At 40.0% G+C, this 10,795-nt stretch overlaps 1 pseudogene; it reads left to right on the top strand.

Moving 5' to 3' along the window:
• Positions 1-3,023: 3,023 nt before the first annotated feature.
• On the top strand, positions 3,024-4,871 carry LOC113905137 (annotated as a pseudogene).
• Positions 4,872-10,795: the final 5,924 nt, after the last annotated feature.

The following is a 10,795-nucleotide window of genomic DNA, read 5'->3' as shown; positions in this document are numbered from 1 at the left end:
TAGAGAACAGAGTTATGGACACGGGGGAGAGAGGAAGAGAGGGTGAGATGTATATAGAGAGTAACATGGAAGCTTATGTTACTATATGTAAAGTAGAGAGCCAATGGGAATTGCTGTATGACTCAGGGAACTCAAACAGGAGCTCTGTAACAATCTAGAGGGCTAGGAGGGGGAGGGAGAGGGAGATGGGAGGGAGGTTCAAGAGGGAGGAGATGAGCGCCGAAGAACTGATGCTTTTGAACTGTGGTGTTGGAGAAGACACTTGAGAGTCCCTTGGACTGAAAGGAGATCCAACCAGTCCATTCTGAAGGAGATCAGCCCTGGGTGTTCTTTGGAAGGAATGATGCTAAAGCTGAAACTCCAGTACTCTGGCCACCTCATGCGAAGAGTTGACTCATTGGAAAAGACTCTGATGCTGCGAGGGATTGGGGGCAGGAGGAGAAGGGGATGACAGAGGATGAGATGGCTGGATGGCATCACTGACTTGATGGACGTGAGTCTGGGTGAACTCCGGGAGTTGGTGATGGACAGGGAGGCCTGGTGTGCTGCGATTCATGGGGTCGAAAAGAGTTAGACACGACTGAGCGACTGAACTGAACTGAACTGAACTGATGGCTGATTCATGTTGATGCTTGGAAGAAAACAACAAAATTCTATAATGCAATTATCCTTTTTAAAAAAAATTATTTATTTTAATTGAAGGCTAATTACCTTACAATGTTGTAGTGGTTTTTGCCATACACTGACATGAATCTGCCATGGGTGTACATGTGTTCCCTATCCTGAACCCCCCTTCCCCATCCTTCCCCATCCCATCCCTCAGGGTCATCCCAGTGCACCAGTCCTGAGTGCCCTGTCTCATGCACTGAATCTAGACTGGTGATTTGTTTCACATATGATAATATACATGTTTCAATGCTATTCTCTAGAATCATCCCACCCTCGCCTTCTCCCATGGAGTCCAAAAGTCTGTTCTTTACATCTGTGTCTCTTTTGCTGTCTCGCATATAGGGTCATCATTACCATCTTTATAAATTCCATATATATGTGTTAATATACTGTGTTGGTATTTTTCTTTCTGACTTACTTCACTCTGTATAATAGGCTCCAGTTTCATCCACCTCATTAGAGCTGATTCAAATGTATTCTTTTTAATAGCTGAGTAATATTCCACTGTGTATATGTACCACAGCTTTCTTATCCATTCGTCTGCCAATGGACATCTAGGTTGCTTCCATGTTCTAACTATTGTAAACAGTGCTGCAATGAACATTGGGGTACACGTGCCTCTTTCAATTCTGGTTTCCTTGGTGTGTATGTCCAGCAGTGGGATTGCTGGGTCATATGGCAATTATATTTCCAGTTTTTTAAGGAACCTCCACACTGTTCTCCATAGTGGCTGTACTAGTTTGCATTCCCACCAACAGTGTAAGAGGGTTCCCTTTTCTCCACACCCTCTCCAGCATTTATTGTTTATAGACTTTTTGATGGCAGCAATTCTGACTGGCATGAGATGGTGCCTCATTGTGGTTTTGATTTGCATTTCTCTGATAATGAGTGATGTTGAGCATCTTTTTGTGTGTTTGCTAGCTATCTGTATGTCTTCTTTGGAGAAATGTATGTTTTGCAATTATCCTTTAATTAAAAAATAAATAAATGAAAAAAATGTTTCTGCCTCATGCATAAATTCCCCCAAAATAATATATCTCAAATAATTTATCTGCACATTTTGAAAAATTTTGTTAGATGACTGAAGAAAATCTGAAGATAAAAGCATAAATGTTAAGTATGCAGTGGATAGTTTAAATAAAATTTGAATATAAAGTGTGAAAATGCATAAAATCTAAATTAGTACAGTGTGTATAAGAAAGTCTAGGAACTTCCCTGGTGGTCAGTAGTTAACACTCTATACCTCCACTGCAGGGGGTGTGGTTTTGATCTCTGGTCAGGGAACTAAGATCCCACAAGCTGGAGGAGTGGTCATAAATAAATAAATAAGAACATCTGAAATACGAATTCATAATTCAACTGATAAACTCAAATACTACAGGTAGATATTTTGACCACTTCATTTACCTTGTTAGAAGTTTGTATAGTCAGATATCATTAGAAATTAGGATTGTTTAAGTTAAATATAATAGTGACTCTATTGCCCACACAAGAACACTCTTAAAGTGGAAGGGGAACTATAATAAGCAGATGAGGAAACAGATATAAACAGTCAGTGACTCAACCAACCAACATATATATTTATTCATGGTATATAGTCCTATTCATGCATTTTTCTTCTTAAGAACTGAAACTGTGTTGTGCATCTTTATATACTCTGACTAGTAAGGTATTTGCCATATGGTACATAGTGAAATGTTTAAACTAATAGAGGGAATAAAATAATTGTTTAACTAAAATAAAATACAGAGATTTGACCCCCAAAAAGAAGCATCAGAATTTCATCCTTTCACTCCAGTTCTATAAATGTAGCCAAAACACCAATAGAATGTGTTTCACTGACATTTTTCCTTGAAGACTAAATATTTGTAAATTTGACTAAATGATTTTTGAGAAAGGATTGATTAAAAATAACAACAATGAGAAAACCAAGTATAGGAGATTATCCACGACTAATCCTTTTAAAGTTACACGAAGCATAACTAAGGATTTCAAAAAATTATTTAGCAAATTTATAAGAAATAAAGCCATTCACACTTGATGAGTTAGAATAGGTGAACTAAATAACCCATGATACTTATCTCCCTGCTGCTGCTGCTGCTGCTAAGTCACTTAAGTCGTGTCCGACTCTGTGTGACCCCATAGATGGCAGCCCACCAGGCTCCCCTGTCCCTGGGATTCTCCAGGCAAGAACACTAGAGTGGGTTGCCATTTCCTTCTCCAATGCATGAAAGTGAAAAGTGAAAGTGAAGTTGCTCAGTCGTGTCCAACCCTCAGTGACCCCATGGACTGCAGCCTACCAGGCTCCTCCGTCCATGGGATTTTCCAGGCAAGAGTACTGGAGAGGGGTGCCATTGCCTTCTCTGTTATCTCCCTAAGCCCTACTTAATATAGATTTAAGATGCCTGGTTTCTTCAAATGATTGGAAAGACAGTTTAGACTGGACAAAGTCTGGAAATACGGAAATAAAGTTCACAACAATAGAAAATATTAATAGGGTAATTAAAGGTCAGAAAATATGAGCAAAGGCTTGTAGCTTTGAGCACAGATAGCAACTGACATGTAGAAGAATGATAAAGCCAATGTTTAGAAAAGCAGAGACTAAGTTCATGAAATGGTACTTGACTGGCAGCTAGGAGGCTTTGTTTCCTTTAATCTTTGTTCTGAATTAAATGTCTTGCCCTGCCCAGAGCTGCCCAGCCTCCACCTCTTCCCAGCCTGAGGCCTGGGTGCATCATTCTGTGAGGAAACACCTCCAGCAAGTTGGACAAGCGTTCTTACAAGGTTGCTGCTGTTAACCTGGCCACCTGGGGATGCAAGGTCCCAGACATCACAGAGGATGAGACACCAGGCCCGATGCACACGTGAGAGATGGCCTCCGCCTCCGAGCCACTGAAGTGCGTCCGGTTTGCCCACTGCCGACACCGTGACCATGGAGACAGCTGTCTTCATCTCTGTCTTCATCGTGACTCTTGTCACCCTGTGTGTTGAGGTGCGGTGGTCCAGCTACAATTATCTTCTCCACCCAGGACCATGCAGCAGCTGGAAGGGTGAAAGAGATGAGGAGTATCTGTGGTGCATAGAGCAGACTGTACTTCAAGGACGGGTAGCTCAGCATGATTCTGGACGATAGTGGCACCTCACCAACCTCATTCACACCAAGTACCCGCAGTTCCTGTCCAAGGCATCTCCAAAGAGACCACAACAGGGGTCCACAACTGGCACACAGGGTCCTGAAGGTGCCTGCCATCAACGGCAATGAATCCATCACCAAGAACACACTTGACAACCTCTCTGGCTGCCAGGAGCCCCTCATAGATGGCATTAAGGGGACTGCAGATGATGATTATGGTGGTGGAAGCAGGCTATGGCAATGTGGGCAAGGGCTGTGCCCAGGCCCTGAGGGGGTTTGGGGCCACATCATCATCATGGAGAGCTACACTATCAACACACTCTAGGTGGCCATGGAGGGCTAAGAGGTGACCACCAGGGATTAGGCCTGTCCGGACTGCAGCATCTTTGTTAGCACCATAGGCTGTACTAACAAAACTCTTGGCCTGCCCTTTGAAGAGATGAAAGATGATGTCATTGTGTGTGTAACTTTGACACTTTGTGGACACTTTGACATGGAGATTGATGTCAAGTGGCTGAGCTAAAATGCTGTGGAGAAGGTGAATATTAAGACTGAGGTGGACTGCTACTTGTTGAAGAATGGGCGTCGCATCATCCTACTAGCCAAGGGCTGGCTGTCCGAGTTGGGCTGAGCTATGGGTCATCCCAGTTCGTGATGAGCAAATCCTTCACCAATCAGGTGCTGGTGCATTTTGAGCTGTGGACCCACTCAGACAAGTACCCTGGATGAGAAGCTAGATAAAGCAGTGGCTGAAGCCCCCTGGGCAAGCAGAATGTGAAGCTAACCAAGCTGACTGAGGAGCCTACTACCTGGACATGTCCTATGATGACTCCTTCAAACCTGATCACTACTGCTATTGAGAAGCAGACCTGCTCTTTGCCTTTGAGCTGCTGTCCTTGCCTGGGTCCCACTTCTCCTCCCTAAGAACAAATGGAACCACTTTTGAGATTGGTTTGATAATGTCTGTCATCAACACCCTGAGACCAGTCACTCAGTCTTTGGCCTCTGCTGCATCCTTCATGCTGTTCCAAGTGTGGCATGGGAAATTGAGAAGTCCCTCCTCAAGTACTGGTCAGGATGGAGGTACATGGGAGTTACCCACAAGGAACCATGAGCTCAGGGGCTTTGGAACTGTTCACTCAGTCCTTCCTTCTCACCTAGAGTCAGACATCTTGGAGTGCAAAGTCAAGTGAGCCTTAGGAAGCATCACTACAAACAAAGTTAGTGGAGGTGATGGAATTCCAACTGAGTATTTCAAATCCTAAAGGATGATTCTGTGAAAGTGATACACTCAATATGTCAGCAAATTTGAAAAATGCAGCAGTGGCCACAGGACTGAAAAAGTTCAGTTTTCATTCCAATCCCAAAGAAGGGCCATGACAAAGAATGTTCAAACTACTGCACAATTGCACTCATTTCACACAGTAGCAAATGAATGATGAAAATTCCCCAAGTGAGGCTTCAACAGTACATGAACTGAAAACTTTCAGATATTCAAGATGGACTTAGAAAGGCAGAGGAACCAGAAATCAAATTGCCAACATCCGTTGGATCATAGAAAAAGCAAGAGAGCTCCAGAAGAGCATCTATTTCTGCTTCATTGTCTATGCTAAAGCCTTTGTATGGACCACAACAAACTATGGAAAATTCTTCAAGAGGTGGAAAAAAAGCTGACCACCTTACCTGCCTCATGCAAAACCTGTATGCAGGTCAAAAAGCAACAATTAGAACCAGACATGGAACAATGGACTTGTTCTAAATTGGGAAAGGAGTACATCAAGGTTGTACATTGTCATCCTGCTTATTTAACTCATATGTACAGTCCATGGAATTTTCCAGGCCAGCATACTGAAATGGGCAGCCTTTCTCTTCTCCAGGGGATCTTCCCAACCCAGGGATTGAACCCAGGTCTCCCACGTTGCAGGCGGATTCTTTACCAGCTGAGCCACAAGGTGAGCCCTATATGTAGAGTACATCATGAGCAATGCCAGGTTGGATGAAGCACAAGCTGGAATCAAGATTGCTTGAACAAATATCCATAATCTCAGATATGAGGAGAAATATCCATAATCTCAGATATGCAGGTGACACCACCCTTATGGCAGAAAGCAAAGAAGAATTAAAGTGCCTCTTGATGAAGTTGAGAGAGGAGAGTGTAAAAACTGGCTTTAAACTCAACATTAAAAAAACTAAGATGATGGCATCTGGTCCCATTACTTCATGTCAAATAGATGGGGAAACAGTGGACACGGTAACAGACTTTATTTTCTTGGGCTCCAAAATCTCTGCAGATGGTGACTGAAGCCATGAAATGAAAAGACACTTGCTCCTTGACAAACCTAGACAGCATATTAAAGAGCAGAGACATTACTTTGCCAACAAAGGTCTGTCTAGTCAAAGATATGGTTTTTCCAGTAGTCATGTGTGAGTGTGAGAGTTGGACATTAAATAAGGCTGGGTACTGAAGAACTGATGCTTTTGAACTGTGGTGTTGGAGAAGACTTTTGAGAATCCCTTGGACAGCAAGGAGATCAACCAGTCTATCCTAAAGGAAATCAGTCCTGAGTGTTCATTGGAAGGACTGATGCTGAAGCTGAAACTCCAATCCTTTGACCACCTGATGTGAAGAGCCAACTCTTTAGAAAAGACCCTGATGCTGGGAAAGATTGAAGGCAGGAGGAGAAGGGGATGACAGAGGACAAGATGGTTGGATGGCATCACCAACAAAATGGACACGAGTTTGAGCAAGCTCCGGGAGATGTTGAAAGACAGGGAAGCCTGGCGTGCTGCAGTTCATGGGGTCACAAAGAGTCAAACACGACTGAGTGACTGAACAACAACAAAAACTCAGTCTTTCCTTAGGCTGGAAGTTGGCAGTAGCAGTCACAAAGCCATGCACTTTACCAGCCAGGCCTTTGCTTGGTCTATGGACTTTAGACCATGTTCTTGCTTTATAGGCTCATTGGTTCCTCAACCCATGAGAGATGAGAAGGAATTATGTCAAAGAGTGTATGGGAACTCTCAGAGTTTGAATGCTCCTGAGAGCCTGGCTTAGTGCTGGGCATTCTCTAAAATCTCAAATCAATGATGTTGTTACCTTTAGTCTGTATTTTACAGGGATTGGAATATATTGGTAAGTGAGAAAGGATGAGAGAAGTGACAACCAGGGGTTGAGAGGGGCCAGAAAGAAATAAAAGTACATTGTAACTTGGTTCCCATCACAACTGTGGATCCAAAAAAGATTAAATTGTTTTATAAAGAAAGAGTAAGAAGTAGAGTTAGTAAAACTTTGGTGCCTAAAAAAAAATTAAATGTCTTCCTTTAGAGTAGAAGGTATATTGAATACATGCACACACACATATATGTATATATAACATATGCACACATATAATATGTACAAATAACAGGACATAGGTAAGTATAAGTATACTGAACAACTCTCGACTCTTTTAATTTCCATTTTTAAAATAAGTAAATCCACCAGGTCTCTGGTAAATTACTTTGGCATCATTGCTAACTTGGTAGCTATATATGATCTAGAGAAATTTAATTTTTCTGCAGGAATTGTTAGCAAGCTCAATTCCTTATAAGCAATACAAATCAGGGCACAAAGTCCTAAGTGGACTCATTGACAATCAATATAGAAACATTTGACTGCCTAAAGAAAAATGGCAAAAATCATCGGGGGCTGAAATTAGACTGTTATGTTCAGTTAAGTCACTAAAAATTTAGTTCAACTATTAAACTTTCCTGCAGACAACCAAATAGGTCTTTCAAAAAAAATTCAACTGTTGTCTAACATGTAGAGGTTTTCTGCATTTTTAAAGAAAGCAATTGAAAATTTATTCATTCTTACCTAGGGACTATTCATAGTTTTAGGTTGTGGGCTCCCAGGAAGTCATAATTCTTCTTATGTAAACACTATAAAACATCAGTATATTAAAAATAAAAGTAAAATCATTGAATATGGAATTCTGCAATGTCTGAAATTAAATTCAGCACACTTGACTGATGTGAATTAGCATGCATGCAAGTCAACTATACTTCCATTAAAAAAATTTAATATTAAAAAAAATAGTGAACATTCTTAACAGCACAGTTTGCTGTTATTCTCTCCAGTTAATAAGCAATCTTGGAATTTTTACAATGAATATTGAGGGGCATGTATCTTTTTAAATTATGGTTTACTTTGGATATATCCCCAGGAGTGGATTTGCTGGATCATATGGTAGCTCTATTTTTAGTTTTTTTAAGAAACCTCCATGGTGTTCTCTTTAGTGGCTATACCGATTTACATTCCCATCAACAGTGTGGGAGGGTTCCCTTTTCTCCATATCCTCTCCAGCATTTTTTGTTTTTAGACTTGCTGATGATGGCCATTCTGACCATTGTGAGGTGATAGCTCATTGTAGTTTTGATTTCAATTTTTCTTTTAATAATTAGTGTTGTTGAGCATCTTTTCATGTGCTTTTTGGCCATCTGTATGTCTTCTTTGGAGAAATGTCTATTTAGATCTTCCTCCCATTTTTTGATTAAATTGTTTTTTAGATGTTGATCTGTTTGTATAGTTTGGAGGTTAATTCCTCATTCAGGAGAACATGAATTCGAGCAAACTCTGTAGGATAGTGAAGGACAGAGGCACCTAGCATTGCCGTACTCCATGCAAAGAGTTGGACACTTAGTGACAGAACAAGAACAATTCCTTGTTTGTCACTTCATTTGCAAGTATTTTCTCCTATTCTGTTGGTTGTCTTTTCATTTTGTTTGTGATTTCCTTTGCTATGCAGAAGCTTTCAAGTGTAATTAGGTGTGATTTGTTTATTTTTATTTCCATTACTCTGGGATGTGGACCAAAAAAGATCTTGCTGTGATTTATGTCAGAGTGTATTCTGTCCTTTTTTTTTCTAAGAGTTTTATAGAATCAGATCTTACATTTAGGTCTTTAATTCATTTTGAGTTTTGTGCATGGCATTAGAGAATGTACTAATTTCATTCTTTTACATGTAGTAATTTCCCAGCTTGACTGTTAAAAAAGTTAGGACGTAGAAGATGTGGTCCATATATACAATGAAATGTTGCACAGCCATTAAAAAAAAGTATGAAATAATGCCAATTGCAGTGTGTGGATGGACCTAGATACTGTCATACTGAGTGGAGTAAGTCAGACAGAGGAATACAGGTATCATATGATATTGCTTAAATGTGGAATCAAAAAAAAAAGGTACAAATGAACTTATTTACAGAATAAAATTAGAGTCACAGATGTATGGAAAAAAGTTGTGGTTACCAAGGGGAGAAGGGCTTGGGAGGGATAAATGGGGAATTTGGAATAGACATATACACACCACTACATGTAAATAGATAACTAATAAAAAACTATTGTATAGCACAGGGAATTCTACTCAATAGTCCGTAATGAGCTATATGGGAAAAGAACCTTAAAAAGAGTGTATATAAGCATATGCATTATTGATTCACTTTGCTGTACAGAAGAAACTAACACAACTCAATTCACAATACACAATTCAAGGGATAATATTGAGGTCAGAGTACTCAGGCATTTGTGAAAAATTATTCTTAAAGTTTGTAATTTAAAAGTCAGTCAAACATTGGGCTCCATTTGCAGTAATGACAGAGTAGCATGTAGTAGATCAAGTCACTCACAATTAATAATTTTAAACTGTGGATGATATATATATAAACAACTATTTAAAGACTTTGGAGAGTCACCAAAAGCAGGGGAAAAATGAAAAGAGATGTTAAATTTTCAAAGAGAGGAACTACACTGGATGAGATAATACATATTTATAAGCCTTTCGTCGGAGAAGGCCATGGCATCCCACTCCAGTACTCTTGCCTGGAAAATCCCATGGACGGAGGAGCCTGGTGGGCTGCAGTCCATGGGGTTACTAAGAGTCAGACACGACTGAGCAACTTCACTTTCACTTCTCACTTTCATGCATTGGAGAATGAAATAGCAACCCACCCCAGTGTTCTTGCCTGGAGAATCCCAGGGATGGGGGAGCCTGGCGGGGTGCCGTCTATGGGGTCGCACAGAGTCGGGCACGACTGAAGCGACTTAGCAGCAGCAGCAGCATCTAAAAGTACTACTCAGTCTTCATGGTGTGGAGCATCTGGAACTTGAGCAGAAAGATGTGGTCTTAACATGTTGGGAAGTAAGAAGATATATCTCAGGTTTCAAGAAAGATTTTAAATGTGGGAGCACAGAAAGTGGGTTGCTATAGATGGGGGAGCACTAAAATCTGAGCAAAATTTTTGCGGAACACTTTGGCTGATCGCTGACTTTGTATTCCCAATGACCAGGAAGAAGGTAAAAAAAATAAAAGGCTTATAGAAGGGAGCAGAACTTTTAAGCACTAAAGGGGAAATAGAGTTTAGGTTCAGTCCAGGCAAGTATATTTTCTGCTAGAGCAAACCCAACAATTGTCAGATGAAGGTACAGAATCTAGAATCTTTAAAATGTATTACTTCCAACATCTAGAAGTCAATTAAAAATTACTAGATGTGTTAAGAAACAGGGAAAGGGGACCCACAGTCAAGAACAAAAAATAATAGAAACTAAAGTCAAAGAGACAAAAATTTTGGAATAAGCAAAAACTTTGTCATACATATGTTCAAGAGATGAAGGGAACTATGTTCACAAGAATGAACAAAGGCTGTATCTAAATATATAAATGAAAAATATATGCAAGAACTAAGTGGAAATTATAAAACTGAAAAATACAATATCCAAAGTAAGCATTAACTGGGTAGATTTAATAACAGGTTGTCATATATAATGTCAAAGTAAATAAAAATGAAAGTATATCACAGCAATACTTGTTATTAAATTAAAGCAATTCTAACCAAAAGGATAAGTATAGCTAATATATTTATATTATAAAATAAATAAATATATATATATATCTCCAATGTCTGATTTATCACCTATAAAAGCTGGAAAATATGTGCAAATTAAATGCAAACTAGGAA

The sequence above is a fragment of the Bos indicus x Bos taurus genome, chromosome 15 (assembly GCF_003369695.1).
Source record: "Bos indicus x Bos taurus breed Angus x Brahman F1 hybrid chromosome 15, Bos_hybrid_MaternalHap_v2.0, whole genome shotgun sequence".
NCBI lineage: Eukaryota > Metazoa > Chordata > Mammalia > Artiodactyla > Bovidae > Bos > Bos indicus x Bos taurus.
The sequence above is the reverse complement of the archived record's forward strand: the minus strand, read 5'-3'. Positions and strand labels throughout refer to the sequence as shown.